General features: G+C 46.9%; 1 long non-coding RNA gene across 1 annotated transcript; it reads right to left on the bottom strand.

Annotated features, from left to right (window-relative positions):
* Positions 1–437: 437 nt before the first annotated feature.
* Positions 438–15,619, bottom strand: LOC138920289 (uncharacterized). The gene is made up of 3 exons (XR_011431167.1): positions 15,482–15,619; positions 2,437–2,669; positions 438–1,200 (listed from the first exon to the last, which is right to left on the bottom strand). It is a non-coding gene; the product is annotated as an uncharacterized lncRNA (long non-coding RNA).
* Positions 15,620–15,748: the final 129 nt, after the last annotated feature.

The following is a 15,748-nucleotide window of genomic DNA, read 5'->3' as shown; positions in this document are numbered from 1 at the left end:
ATAATGTGACATCAATATACTCATATTTGATTGGCACAAAATAAGGAGCCTGAGAACACCAACCGTAGGGGCGGCTGTGGATGGACAGGCCCTTAGACACAGGCCCAGGGGTGACATCAGAGCAACGGCTTGGAAATAAACTGACCATTAACTCTTAAAGTTGGGTAACCATACACATGACTCAGCACCTCTGTCCCTGAGTCCATCCAGGAGAAACTCCTACACACGTGCCCCAGAGCACCTGCAAGAAATGTCCACGGCAGCCAGGACTCTGAGACGATGAAAAGTGCACCAGTGGAAGAAGGGAGGAATACGTTGTGGTCTATTTGAAAAGGAATGCCGTCCAGCTGCTTAAATGGTTGAGCAGCAGCGACGCACCACAGCGTGGATCTCAGTGACCAAGTCGTATACAAAAAGCAAGACCCGGGAGACTACACACAATGTGGTGTCCTTTTATAGAGTTCAAAAGTAAGCCAGAGGAAACAAGACACAGTTTAGGCATACGAATAATTCATTAGGAAGCAAGAATCGATAAATGCAAATTTCGAGGGAGTGAATATAGCTCTTGAAGAAATCAGCAGAAGTTATGTTATCTGAAAACACGTCCTCGGTTTGTCCCTCACCCGTTTTCCGGGTAAGTCAGGCGTTACCGCAGTTAGCAAATTACAATTTTAGGCAATGTTTTGCCCCAAGAGGTTTTCTCCACCAAGAAAACATGTCATTTCCGTTTTTGTGCACTTGCTGGCACCTATGAGAGACTTTTCTCAGTGCTTCCTCTGAGAATACCCTTCCTGTCATGTGAAACTTTCAGGGTATCTTGTGGAGTAATGAGGTGAAAGTGTTTTGTTTACAAAATACAGTTAAGGCATTTACAGGGTTATTTAACAGAGAATTTTTTTTCTTTCTCTTGATAATAAGACCCAGTTAAGTGATTCTGTTCTTCCCCTGAATGCCTATCACTTCGATGTGATGTGGAATTCTGTTCCGGGGAGGGCAGGGGGAGGTTTGGGCAGTGAGAGGTGTTAATTAAGAAATAAGGGCGCTCAGCTCACAGATGTGGTGAGTGGTACTTGCTGGCTTTGTGTTCAGCGCGAACTCAGTCTGAGAGGATGCTCCTGCTGTGATGAACCTGGCTCTCAACATCCAGTAAGAAGTGCGCTTCAGCCCTCATCCCTTTCTGTCTTGAAGGGTGGGCCCCACCTGCAAAGGACAGGATTCGTTGTCTGCAGTCATTGCGATATGGTCCCAACACCATCCAAATAACCCGACACGCTGTGACCGCCGACTTCCACACCCCTGCTAATTTAGGCGAGCCCTTTCAGTGGTGTGGGCGTCCTTCCTACTGGGGAGCTTTCATTGGACAACAACAACCGTAGGAAGGCAGACAACCTCCTGAGCAGCATCCTTACAGTTCTCCAGACAACAGGACAGCAGGAAAGAATGTCAGCCCTAAGTGAGCAACTGGCCGCAGGGGAGCGCTTTCCTAAATCGCAGAGGTCCACTGCCTGAAGCCCCCCGTGATCCTAACTCCCCTTAACTGGCACGAGGGCCAGACCAGAGCTTCTTAACTGTTCTGCAAGCTCTTCTCTGCGCTAACTTGGCTAGATTAATTCTTCTGGCAGAAATTAACAGTGAGTTTCTTCCCCAAAAACTTTTGCACAAAAATCAGCTGAGTTTTAAACTAGTGAAGCAACAACAGTTTGCTTATGAAAGTGATGTGCTGGGGAAATGGAAAGGGTGAGATAAGCAGATAAGCTTAAACACATTTCCACAAAATGGGGAAGCGGAGGAGGCCAGACAGGCATCCTACAACACCAGTCACAGAAATGGAAGCTTCTCTATTACTGAGCCCAATCTAAGGCCACCAGAAGGTCTAGAAGTTCAGCCACGAGGGGGACAAGAAACAGACACACAATACTCGCTGTCAGTCATCTGTAACTCAAGAGCGACTGTTGAGGAGTGAGCCTGACAAACCGGTGCACCAGCAGAGCCTGTGACAGAGATCCTGGGGAAGTGTGAGGACTGACACGACTTGTCCCTTTCTCCCTCCCTGTGTCCTTGTCCCTTCTATGCAGGCTGCTCCCCGGAGCCCTTTGAGTCTGGCCCAGAGCAGAGGTGCCATGAGGCTCTCCCTGTGCAGGCCTGTGTTCTCCTAAGGCCAGAGTATAGTAAAGAGACTAACCTCAGAGCCTTGTGGGTGACCAGGGAGAGACAGGGGCGGGTGGGGAGTAGAAAGAAGAGACCCAGAGGAGGGAGAGGCCAGAGAGGGCGGGTCCCCAGGTGCTGTGGCTCTCAGCCTGGCTACAGTTCCTGTTTCCCGCTTGGCGCCTGAGGGCGGAGAGCTCCTGGGTTCACCAGGCCACCACCAGCTAAGCCAGTGAGGACGCCAGCAGCAGAGGATGGATGTCAGCTCGGAGGTCCTCCCATCACACGAACCTCCCACCGCGAACGTCCCACGGTGATGGCATCCTGGAGGAGGAGACTCCACACCTGCCTGAGGTCCAGCTCCCACCAGCCTGGAAGCATAAAGAGTCGGTCGGACTTCACGGGAAATGAAGACGTGACTACATCTCGCCCCCTGGGCTGGTATCTGATGCGCATGCCTGCGGCTGATTAGCACACGCCTGGCTGGGCTGGGGTAGTCTCCTCTTCACTCCAGAAAACCAACTCTGAAAGAAAAGGATTTGGGAGAAACATCATTAGTACGAACCAAAAGAAATCATATATTTTAAATTCCCTGTTGTAAATCTAAAATCACATATTTTAAATTTCCTTTTGTAAATCTAACTACGAAATCGATAGACTGATGATGGAATAAAGCCGAAGACATCCGCATGAACTCAGGTCTGTTTTAACACAGATGGGGGTGGACAGACTCCCAGATAAGTGCAGACCTGTGTGCACACAGGCTCGGCTTGCACACACAGGACCGCCAGCTCTTCCACCACCCGGGGCTGGAGGCGGCGACACCCCCGGGAGCATCATGCAGACCCAGGTCCCAGATCTTAGTGTCTAAATGAGAACTTCTAATAGACGGAACCACAGCTCCCCGGAGAAATAGCTGATCCTAGGACAGGGGCAAGGGCAACACAAGATGAGCCCACAACATGTTGTTGTGCCAGAAATTAAGAAAGTACTCAAAAAAAGAAAGGAAAGATAACCAGTTGAGACATTTTGAAAAAGCAAGGAGACAACCTGGAAAGACTCCCAACGGCCAAAGCTGGAAGCAATTGTGCGACAAAGTAACTAAGGAGGATATTAGATGGAACCCGGAGAAGAAAATAAATATCTGTGAGCACATACCACTATAAATACATGTTTGAAAAATAAATAAATGGGAAAATGGGACAAATCTTCCTTCAAGAATTCCAAATAACAAATGCGGAAGGACCGAGGGAAAGAGGAAATCACCATGAAGACACCACCACCACAGCAGCTGCCGCAGGTCCACAGCTGATGCCACAATCAGCGGATATTGGCGTAGCCTCACGGCGTCTGCAGAACGTTTATTAATTACTGTGGTGGCGTTAACATCGGTCCACAAGTTCTTTGATCCACCTCCAGGAGGTCGACCTTACTTCCCTGCCCTTTGAGTGTGAGCTGGACTTAGTGACCGGCTTCTAACTCACTGACAGAGGAAAACAGAACCGTCACAGAGGCCTCGCCTGATCCAGAAGATCCAGGTGACCAGCATCCCTGACGAGAGTGTATGAGGACGCTCCCTTTGTGACATTCTCCCCAAAACCATAACCCCAGCCTAACCATGAGGAAGCATCGACAAAGTCAGACTGAGGGACTTTCTACAGAATCCCTGACCCATGCTCTTTAAAACCATCAAAGCCAGGAAAACAAGGGAGGATTAAAAACCATCCCAGGCCCCAGGGGAGTAGGAAGCCATACAATAAACACACTGTGGAACCCTGGATGGGATTCTGGGGCATAGAGAGGACATCAGAGGGAAAACGGGTCACATCTGAGAAGTCTGGACTCCAGTGAATAATGTGGGGCCTATGTTAATTTCTGTTTTTTTTTTAATTTAAATTTTTTTTATTGAGTTCATAATAGTTTACATCGATGTGAGATTTCAGTTGTACATTATTTCTTGACTGTCACCATATAAGTGTTCCCCTTCACCCCCTGTGCCCACCCCCACCCCCCTCCCCCTCCCCACCCCCACCCCCCTCCCCCTCCCCACCCCCACCCCCACCCCCACCCCCCTCCCCACCCCCACCCCCCTTCCCCTGGTAACCACTGAACTGTTTTCTTTGTCCATGTATTTGTTCATATTTCACATATGAGTGAAATCATCTGGTGTTTGTCTTTCTCAGTCTGGCTTACTTTGCTTAGCATAATTCCCTCCAAATCCATCCATGTTGTTGCAAATGGGATGAATTTGTCTTTTTTCTGGCTGACTAGTATTCCATTGTATATGTATATACCACATCTTCTTTATCCAATCATTGGTTGACGGGCACTTGGATTGTTTCCATGTCTTGGCTATTGTGAATAGGGCTGCTATGGACATAGGGGTGTATATGTTCCTTTGGATTGTTGATTTCAAGTTGTTTGGGTAGATACCGAGTAGTGGGATAGCTGGGTCACGTGGTATTTCTATTTTTAGTTTTTTGAGGAATCTCCATACTGTTTTCCATAGTGGCTGCACCAGTTTGCATTCCCACCATCAGTGTACGAGGGTTCCCTTCTCTCCACACCCCCTCCAACATTTGTTATTTTTAGTCTTAGTGATTATAGCTATTTTAACAGGTGTAAGATGGTATCTTAGTGTAGTTTTGATTTGAATTTCCCTGAAGATTAGTGACATTGAACATGTTTTCATGTGTTTATTGGCCATCTGTATATCTTCTTTGGAAAAACCTCTGTTCATATTCTCTGCCCATTTTTTTTTTAAAGATTTAATTTTTTTCCTTTTTCTCCCCAAAGCCCCCCGGTACATAGTTGTATATCCTTTGTTGTGGGTCCTTCTAGTTGTGGCATGTGGGACGCTGCCTCAGCGTGGTTTGATGAGCAGTGCCACGTCCGCGCCCAGGATTCGAACCAACAAAACACTGGGCCGCCTGCAGCGGAGTATGCGAACTTAACCACTCGGCCAAGGGTCCAGCCCCTCTCTGTCCATTTTTTGATCAGGGTGTTTATTTTCTTATAGTTCAGTTGTGTGACTTCCTTATCTATTATGGAGGTTAACCCCTTGTCAGATATATGATTTGCAAATATTTTCTCCCAGTTGGTAGGCTGTCTCTTTGTTTTGATCCTGGTTTCTTTTGCCTTGCAGAAGCTCTTTAGTCTGATGAGCTCCCACTTGTTTATTTTTTCTCTTGTTTCCCTTGTCTGAGAAAATATGGTATTCGAAAAGATCCTTTTAAGTTCGATGTCAAAGAGTGTACTCCCTATATTATCTTCCAGGAGTTTTATGGTTTCAGGACTTGTCTTGAAGTCTTTGATCCTTTTTTTTTTTTTTTTAAAGATTTTTTATTTTTTCCTTTTTCTCCCCAAAGCCCCCCGGTACATAGTTGTGTATTCTTCGTTGTGGGTTCTTCTCGTTGTGGCATGTGGGACGCTGCCTCAGCGTGGTTTGATGAGCAGTGCCATGTCCGCGCCCAGGATTCGAACTAACGAAACACCGGGCCGCCTGCAGCGGAGCGTGCGAACTTAACCACTCGGCCACGGGGCCAGCCCCTCTTTGATCCATTTTTGAGTTTATTTTTGTGTATGGCCTGAGATAATGGTCTACCTTCATTCTTTTGCATGTGGCTGTCCAGTTTTCCCAATACCATTTATTGAAGACACTATCTTTTCTCCACTGTATGTTCTTGGCACCTGTGTGGAAGATTAGCTGTCTGTAGAGGTGTGGTTTTATTTCTGGGCTTTCAGTTCTGTTCCATTGATCTGTGTGTCTGTTTTTGTACCAGTACCATGCTGTTTTGATCACTATGGCTTTGTAGTACATTTTGAAGTCAGGGATTGTGATACCTCCAGCTTTTTGTTCTTTTTTCTCAGGATAGCTTTACCAATTTGGGGTCTTTGGTTGCCCCATATGAATTTTAGGATTCTTTGTTCTATTTCTGTGAAGAATGTCCTTGGGATTCTGATTGGGATTGCATTGAATCTGTAGATTGCTTTGGGTAGTATGGACATTTTGACTATGTTTAGTCTTCCAATCCATGAGCAAGGAATCTCTTTCCATCTCTTTATGTCACTATCAATTTCTTTCAGTAATGTCTTATAGTTTTCATGTTATAAGTCCTTCACCTCCTTGGTTAAATTTGTTCCTAGGTACTTTATTCTTTTAGTTGTGATTGTAAATGGAATTGTATTCTTGAGTTCTCTTTCTGTAAGTTTGTTACTGGAGTATAGAAAAGCAACTGATTTTTGTAAGTTGATTTTGTACCCTGCAACTTTCTTGTAGTTGTTAATTATTTCTATTAGTTTTCTGATGGATTCTTTGGGATTTTCTATATATAAGATCATGTTGTCTGCAAACAGCGAGAGTTTCACTTCTTCACTCCCTATTTGGATTCCTTTTATTCCTTTCTCTTGCCTAATTGCTTTCTGGCCAGAACCTCCAGTGCTATGTTGATTAAGAGTGGTGGTAGTGAGAATCCTTGTCTTGTTCCTGTTCTCAGAGGGATGGCTTTCAGTTCTTGCCCATTGAGTATGATGTTGGCTGTGGGTTTTCTTATATGGCCTTTATTATGTTGAGGTAGTTTCCTTCTATTCCCATTTTGTCAAGAGTTTTTTTTTTATCATAAATCGTTGCTGGATCTTGTCAAATGCTTTCTCTGCATCTATTGAGATGATCATGTGGTTTTTATTCCTCAATTTGTTGATGTGGTATATCACATTGGTTGATTTGCAGATGTTGAACCTAATTTCTTAGTTTTGACATCTACTGTGGTTATATAGATTTCAACATTGGGGAAACTGGCTGAAGATAAGCATTTTCTGCACTATTTTCATAACTCTTCTGTTAATATAAAATTATCTTAAAATACAAAATGAAATTTTTTTGAAACAAGAAGGTGGACCATCAAAAGCTGGAGGATGAGAGGTTATCAAGAAAATAGCCATAGCAAAGGCCTGGTACATAAGATGTACTCAGAAAATGTTGGTTCCCTTCCCCTCCCATCCAGAGTCCTTCCTCTTGCTGAAGAAGGAGAATGAGCACCCTAATTCAACCCAAAGTTAGCACTGAATGCGTGTTTTCCTTAAGAAGGCTGGTAGCCATCACTGGCAAGGATGAATTGTGAGAGGTGGGGCTCCTGGCAACAGAGACCAGCTCAGGTCTCTTTCACCAAAGGGAAAGGCCAGAACCTCGTGCAGTTACTGAGAATGTGGCCTCCACCGTCCAACTCAGCAATTCCATTTCCACTGAGGAATTTATCCTCAGGGAAAATCATGTGTACGTGCAAACATTTACCTTTGAAGACATCCACTGTCGTGTTGCTTATAATAGTCAACAAATGGTAATAAAGCAGACATCTAAGATCAGAAAGTTAGTTAAATAAATCATGGCACATCTGCAAAAGAAATACTATGCAGCCATTTAAGAAAGTGTTGAAGTACAATGGAATACTATTCAGCCTTAAAAAGGAAGGAAATTCTGACACCTGCTACAACGAGGATGAACCTTGAGAACATCATGCTCAGTGAAGTGAGCCAGTCACAAAAGGAGAAATACTGTGTGATTCCACTCACGTGAGGGACCTAGAGGAGTCAACCCACAGAGACAGAAAGTAGCATGGTGGTCGCCATGGGCTGGGAGGGGAGTGGGGTGAGGAGTGAGTGTTTAATGGGACAGAGCTTCAGTTTGGGAAGAGAAAATTCTGGAGACAGATGGTAGTGATGGCTGCATATCAGTGTGAACGTACTTAATGCCACTGCACTCTACTTAAACATGGCTAAAATGCTTAATTCTATATTATGTTTATTTTGCTACAATTTAAAAAAGATATTAAAGAACATGAACTCACGTGGAAGCGTGTAGCTAATATATTATTCAGTGGAAAAAGCAGATTGCAAGAAAGGAACTTAAAATATACTCTTTTTATTAAAAAAATATGGATGCACGCACAGTAGACACATGCACACGCACAGTAGACACATGCACACGCACAGTAGACACATGCACACGCGCACAGTAGACACATGCACACGCGCACAGTAGACACATGCACACGCACACAGTAGACACATGCACACGCACAGTAGACACATGCACACGCGCACAGTAGACACATGCACACGCACAGTAGACACATGCACACGCACAGTAGACACATGCACACGTGCACAGAGGAGAGAGTTAGGAGGACAGACGCCCCGTGTCTGTGGCTCTGCATGTTGGGAACAACAGTGGTTGTTACTGGCATCTTTCAATTCATCCATATTTTCTACACTTTCTAGGACTTAGTATTCTTGAACTATGGAAACCATAGCAACAGGTAAGTCCCTGAGAGTAACGGGAGGTTCCACGGGCTGTTTGGAACCCCCAGATCGACTCTGGTGGGGGTGGCTCCTGAGTGTGCAGTGTGTAATGGAGACGACCCTCGGAAGAACGCCTGTCCGGGGAGCCCAGCAGACTCTGAGATGGCCCCCCCAGTCCTCTGCACGCTCAACCTGCCACCCCGGGGCCCACCCCGGGGCTCGGCTCCGAGGCTGCAGAGAGCCTGAGCCTCCAGCAGGCTCTCCTTCCTCACAGACCTCGCCTCCTGCCTGCACCGCTGCCATTCCTCCCTCCCACTTTCATTCCTTTGGTCACTTACTCTAGGGAGTTTCCAATTGCACCCCCTTTGAGGTCAAGGGTATAAAAATCTTAGCTCTGGTCGTCAGCGAGGCTGTGCTTTTTAAAGAAAATGAGGGCATGGAACTAGAGGAAACTTAAAATGGTGGAAAAACTCTTATTCAGAGCCAGCCCTGATGGTCTAGTGGTAAAGTTCGGCGCTCTCACTGCTTCAACGGCCCGGGTTCGGTTCCCGGGCGCAGAACCACACCACCGTCTGTCGGTTGCCACGTTGTGGTGCGGTTCACATGGAAGAACTAGAAGGACTTACAACCATCTACTGGGGCTCTGAGGAGGAAAAAAAAGGGAAAAAAGAGGAAGACTGGCAAGGGATGTTAACTCAGGGCAAATTCTTCCCTACCAAAAAGAAACACAACTCTTACTCAAATAGTTAGGTTGTTCCTTGAGACTCAAGCATAGTTTCCTTGAGAAAACTCCCAATACAGCACATTCTTCTCAGCAAATACTTCTTGTCCCTTTCATTGCAAGAATTGCCTGGGTAGCCATCGCCCACGGGTCAGTTATGTCCACGATGGCTGGGAACCCTGACATGGCAGGAGCGACACGTGAAAGGCTGGGAAGCAACGCAAACCTAGCCAGCTAACAGGCGTTCCCCATAGGATTCACTGCCTGGACGGAAGGGCTGCGTGGAGGGCGACGTCACCACACTCATGCCAGCTGCCAGCACCCTCCACTCAGCTCTGCCACTGGGGAATAATGTGTTTTTCAAGGTGTCAACATTTTGTTGATTTAACATTCATGATTTTCGTAGAAAAATCAATACTCTTAGCAAACTTTGCCTTTCAATTATTTTTTCTTTATTGTATTTATATATTTACACATATAAAAATGTAATTGTACATATTTATTATCATTAGATATTCCAGAAATACCGAAATGAAGAACAGGTAATAAAAATAAACAGGCAAGTACATCCCCGGGGCTGAGCTCGCCGCCCCGAGCACCCACCCCCGTGGGCTCCGTCGTCCCACTCCCGGCTCAGGCCGAGTGTACGTGAGATCCAGGCCAGCTGTTGTGCGTTTACTTTCCACGTCTTTAAATGCTATCTAAATTGTGTCCCAAGACAGGCATTCCTCTGCATTTTTTATTTGTTCCTTGAGCACTTTTGGAAGATTTATCCATATTACTAGAGATAAACCTCCATCATTCGTTTTTGCCACTTTGTGACTAGACTACCATTTACTCCTGTGGATGGTTATCTGGCCGGTTTCTAACTTTTCGCCTTTAAAAGTTGCTGCTCTGAATATCCTTGTGCATCTCTTGCTTAATCACGAGAGTTTCTCCAGGACACGTACCTAAGAGGAGAATTGCTAAGTCGCAGGGCTTGTGTAGCAGCTACCGCTTTTTCACGTTTCTTTATAATAAAAATTCTCTGGTTTATCACAGATGAGAAGAAGGCCAAGGTGCTTTCTCAGCTCCCAAACTCTCCTGCTGCCCGAATTTCCCCTCCAGGAGCTTTCCCACGTGCCCTCAGGACTGGATTTGAGAGACAGTGCCCCACGAGGGGTCAGGGATTCAGAAGGACCTAATCTCCATTAGACTCGGAGATTTGGGGCTTTTTCACAAAAGATAAAAGTCATACTTGGTTTCTAATGAAAGGAGCCTCTAATTGAGACATTGGTCAGCAGAGGTGAGGGAAGGAGGTAGAAGGCACAGAGTGAACGGTTTCTGTGCCCCGAAATCATGCTGAGTGGGCGGCCACCACGCCAGTGCCTTGGGGCCTGGAGCACTGTCGAGTCCGAAGAGGGGAAGACGGATGGTGAGGGTGCTGCCATAAGGGGTGTGTGTGTGTGTGTGTGTGAGTGAGCGACTGTGTGGGGGACGGGCGAGGTGTCATCTGCAGCCTTCCTTCCTTCTCTACGGCTGGGTGGACTTCTCCATCTGCCTTTCCCACCCTTTCCAAGTTACCCTTTCCTTTGTGACAGGAGAAGGGTGTTGGTTGGTTGTGTAATGCATACTAGTCTCATTTCATTCAAAATACTTATCAGGAAGTTTCAATGCCCTCAAGATCATTGCTTCAGAGCCAACCTGCCCTCCATCCATGGTGTTGCTTCTTACCTGGGGAGCCTGGGTGTGGCAGGGAGGGGTTATGTTTACCAGAATCGTTCTGAGGCACTGGCACCCAAAAGCGTTCAAAGGAAAAAACAGAATTAAGCAAAAATTATTAGCATCCCCATAAAATAAGTTTGCCAGAGAAGCACCTTTGAGTTTCTAGAAAGTAGGTTAAAAAAAGCAAAGATCCAGGGGATGCCGACACCAAGGTGATGGTCTGCGTGGGTGCGCTCGCTGCAGGGGCACACTCATGGAACCGGTCCCAGGCGGCTGAGCTCCTGCACAGCCGGGGGACATCGCTTCTGGATACAGGCCTCGTTCAGCAATGAAGCTCAAGCATCACTTCCCGAGAAGTTTACTTTTCATTGTCCAGCATCTGGAGCCTGACCCTGGCGACTCTGCGTGGTTTATTTTAAGACTCTGCTACTCAACAATGCCCACATGCTCCCAGCCGGTAGGCGGAGGTCAAAGGTGGAACAGACCGTTCCCAGAATAGAAACGATTACTCTGTGTCCAGCAGCGCCCACCATGTGACGGATGGCAGATTGTCCCAGCACGTGTGCAGAAGACAAGGAGTTTCCACCCTTTACCAGAGACCAGGTCCCCAAAACCTGCACGGACGGCAGACAAACAGGAGTCTCAGGTCACATTATTTGCAGTGCGAAGTCTTAAAAAATGCACCGTGGTTTTTCCATGTCTACATGAATTCTCTGAGAGAACTGAGTGCACGCTTTCACGTTCCACACGTGCCTGCCACCATTCTGGCACCTCGTGGATGCGAGTGTGTTCACGCTGAAATGCTGACTGTTAAAAGGTTTATTTTGTACCTTCCCCCCATAAAGTTACTGCACCTTAAAATCCTCTTCTAAACCTAAGCCGCCTGCCCAAAGAGCTGACATTTCCTTTAGAATTTACCTAATCTGTCTTTGCAACGTTTCGAACAGGAAGTCTAGACTCAACGTCACAGATATGCAGAATTGAGCGTGAAGTGACTTGTCCACATTCGGGCGGGCCCATTTGGCCAATACACACCGGAAAATGGTGTCATTGACTGGCCCGCCCGTCCTAAGAGGCCCCTTCCAGCCACCAGCCTGGCGGCTCAGCTGGAAGCTGAGAAGACTCCCGGCGTCATCAACACCAGTGAGGCCGCCCTCGAGGCCCTGTAGTCTCACTTTCGATGCCAGTGACCAAAATCTCTCTGCCTACAGCCATGAGGATGTCCCCTACCAGGTCAGGGGTCCTTCTGAAACTTTGATGAAAGCCGAGGAGAACGAAAGCCCTTGGTCACGAAGCATTTTGCATACCTGCCCTAACATTGCCAGTGACATCTTCCCAGCCAATCCCAACAGCTGCTGCTTCTCCGTCCTCTCCCGCCAGAGTCTCCCATTACCTCTGACCTTGCTCAGGAGACTTACCCCAGCGCTGGCCTGGCTCTTCACTTTCTGCGCAGTCATTGTCAGCTGGGGCCATGGGAGCTTCTCTATCTCCTTCCATCGTCTGTGTCTTTCACAATAACACATTTGTGAAACATGCCGTACAAACACATCCCAGACAGCGGCAACAAGACACAAGCTTTTTAAAAATTCCACTTAAATGTATTCACAGTCCTTATCAGTTTAAAATGATCCAAAGCTTGATGAATTTAAAGCTCGGGAAAATTCATGCTCTTCTATCATTTGCCTGCGAGAAAGCATGCACCAGCACCATCGGTCCAATTGGAGACAGAGAATTCAGTGATATGGTTCTTTGATCACCTTTATCTTATCCCCATGGTTTTTAGTGATGGAAAGAGATGGATGGTCGTAAAAAGGAAGGACCACAGTCAAAAGGAATTCGTAGTTCCCTGAAGGTCAGACCACTGACCCTGAGCTCTTGAGATGGCCACTGACCGCACAGAAGTGCTTTTTGTAAGGTGAACACCATGAAGAAAAAAGCGTGAGTCATCCTGGTGAGGGATGGCAAACGGTGTGAATTAGCTGCAGATACTGAAAAATTAATTCCTCATGAACTGAGGGCCATTTTCCTAGCTAGTCCTCAGCTGATTGGGAGGGTCAAAGCAGAAACCAGCACAATTCCATGGGTTTCGAATTCCTTCACTTGCCTGGGTTCCCAGTGGTGCCCTCTGGGATCTTAGTAAACACAGCATGGCTTCTGCCATGCTTTCGTGTTAGAAAGAGAAATGTATATTTAGGAGATGGTGCAAGTCAAAATTTCAGTATAAGGCTTTCACCTCAGGGGCACTCTGGGGTGATCACTGCCACATTCTGGGACCCGTGTACGTGTGTGTGCGCGAGTGTGTCCCTGAGTAGACATGCGGGCTTCTAATCCCACTTAATGATGTCTGCCACCTGGCTCTTCTCCACATGGTTCCACAAAGTGCATTGCTCCCACAGTGTCACTGGTGCGATGGTTAATTTCACGTGTCAGCTTGGCCAGTCTACAGCACCCAGATGTTTGGCCAGATGTCTGCTGTGAAGGTAATTTTTGGAGGAGATTAACATTTAAATCAGTAGACTTTGAGTAAAGCAAATTGCCCTCCATAATGTGGGAGGGCCTCATCCAGTCAGTAGAAAGCCTTAAGAGAAAAAAGACTGAGGTCCCCAAGAAAGAGGGAATTCTGCCTCCAGATGGCCTTCAGACTCGAGCTGCAACATCAACTCTTCTCTGGGTCTCCAGCCTGCGGCCTGCCCTGTAGATTTTGGACTTGCCAGCCTCCACAATTGAGTTAGCCCATTCCTTAGATAAATCTCTTATCTATTTCCCTTGGTTCTGTTTCTCTGGAAAACCCTGACCAATACTCCGGAGGATAGACCCATGGCACCTTTCTCTTGTGTGGACTCCAGCCATGCCACCATCGGTGATATTCTGTGAACATCACCGATTGCTTTCTCAGCCCCAGGCCCATGCAGTGAGACCCAGTCATTGCTCTCCAGAGTCCCCCAGTCAGAGGAGGAAGCAGGGAACAGAGCCACCAGGGAGCTGAGAGGAGAAGGACATAACATAACCTGCATGACTGTGAAAGTTTCTGGCAGAAGAAAAGCCAACTTGGAAAGAGACAGCTAGAGAGATGGAATGCCGTCTGGCTTCCTCGGAAAAATGGACGCCAGAATGATGGTGGAAAGGGGACAGTAGTCCTGGTGTCGGGGAGCGCGGGCTGAATTTTGCCTCAGCTGATCGCATTGGTGCAAGGCTTCTCATTTCTTCATTGTGGTGGCTCTCAGGTTGCAGAATTTCCTTCAGGACTTTTTGAAATAGAGTGCTAGGTGCTACCCCAGAGCTTCTGACTCCGTAGGTCTGGGGTGGGACTCAAGAATTTGCATGTTTCAGGTGATGCTGATGCTGCCGGTCCTGGGACCACGCTTTAAGAACCTCTGCCTTATTGGGATAGACTTTTAAGGATCCATGGTACTCCTAGATGGAGGGTTTGGTGAACCATTGAGTATGCTGGTTGATAGGACCATTTAATTATCAACTTCACCCAGAATCCAAAAGAGAGCTACCTAAGAAAAGATGGGGTTCTTAGCGCCAGTCTTTCACAGAAGGAGCAGAAAGTCACAGGTGAGCCCCTCTGTCCAGCTCTCACACATCTGTCCATCTCTCACTTGTCCGCCCCTCCATCTCCACTCCCTACCTTGCAGGACCACATTGACGAGCTCCAGCTTTGTGCTGCGCTTGTTCAGGGCAGACGGAGCAAAGACATCACATGCAGCTCAACCAGACAAAGAGATCAGACAGAAGGAAATGAGCCCTTCATGAGAAAGCTTGCTTGCAGGCCACATGACAAGGAGGTTTATAGTTGCAAATTGCTTACATTTCCCAGGGTCAGCTGTGGCCGTGTGCCTCTCTTACTTCCATCCTCAAAATCCCCAGGGTTGGTGACACCAGTGAGCACGTCGTAGGCAGTTAGTTATAGTAGAACGTTGTTTCAGGACTTAAGAGAAAGGCTGGACCTTACAGCTTAACGGGACAATGGGTGCCATCAGGCAGTGGACCTCTCAGCAGAGCCTGCCATATGCAGCTCTGCCCAGCAGGAGGTGGTGCCCAGGAAAACCTTGCTGAAAACTTACCAGTGTGGACTTGAGCTACTGGGGATTTATTTGCTAATATTTTGGCAATTAACTTCTAATTTCTATAGGTATTATTAAGCATGCATTGTTGCACTCAGTGAGATGGATAAGATTATGTCGCAATGACGGGCATTTCTTAGCACTTATTTACTTAAGCTTATGAATACCTAGCAATTCTTTACCCATGCAAAGGTTTGAGAGTAAAAAGAAATGTCTAAGACACAACAGAAGAAATATTAGAAAGAAAATAAAAAGGAGGAAGGACAAATGGACCACAAGACTAACACAACATTTGAAAATGATCAAAGGTGGCAGAGAAATAAATAAATTGATAAAAATTGAGAGAGAATGATTAAAAACCAGAAAAACTTAGGTCAAAAGCAAAACAAAACAAAATGTAAATAAGCAACAAACTGTTGATAACACGAAAGAGCAGAACAAAGAAAACTCACAGTAAACCGCTCGCTCTGCGCACAGAGCAAGACAGGAGGGACAAAGTGACCAACGTCTGACCTTTCATTGTCACCGTCCGGGAGGGACTTACCGAAGACCGACTGTGTTTGTCTGACGGCGACAACACAAAGGAGAGGCTGAAGGGCTTCTAACGATGATGAGAATCGTTGCAGAATCCGGAACGGCAGCTGGAAAGTTTCCTGTCCCGCCTGCAGTGTCATGAGCGCGAGCGAGCGCCCCTGGGGAGGCCGCTGCTGTCCGCGGGAAGGCCAGTCCACACTCGCCCCTGGCCCGGCGCAGGGTCAGCACAGATGAGTTCCAATCAGCCTCCCGGGAGACCCAGAGATCACAAGGCAAG

The sequence above is a fragment of the Equus caballus genome, chromosome 23 (assembly GCF_041296265.1).
Source record: "Equus caballus isolate H_3958 breed thoroughbred chromosome 23, TB-T2T, whole genome shotgun sequence".
Classification (NCBI taxonomy): domain Eukaryota; kingdom Metazoa; phylum Chordata; class Mammalia; order Perissodactyla; family Equidae; genus Equus; species Equus caballus.
The sequence above is the reverse complement of the archived record's forward strand: the minus strand, read 5'-3'. Positions and strand labels throughout refer to the sequence as shown.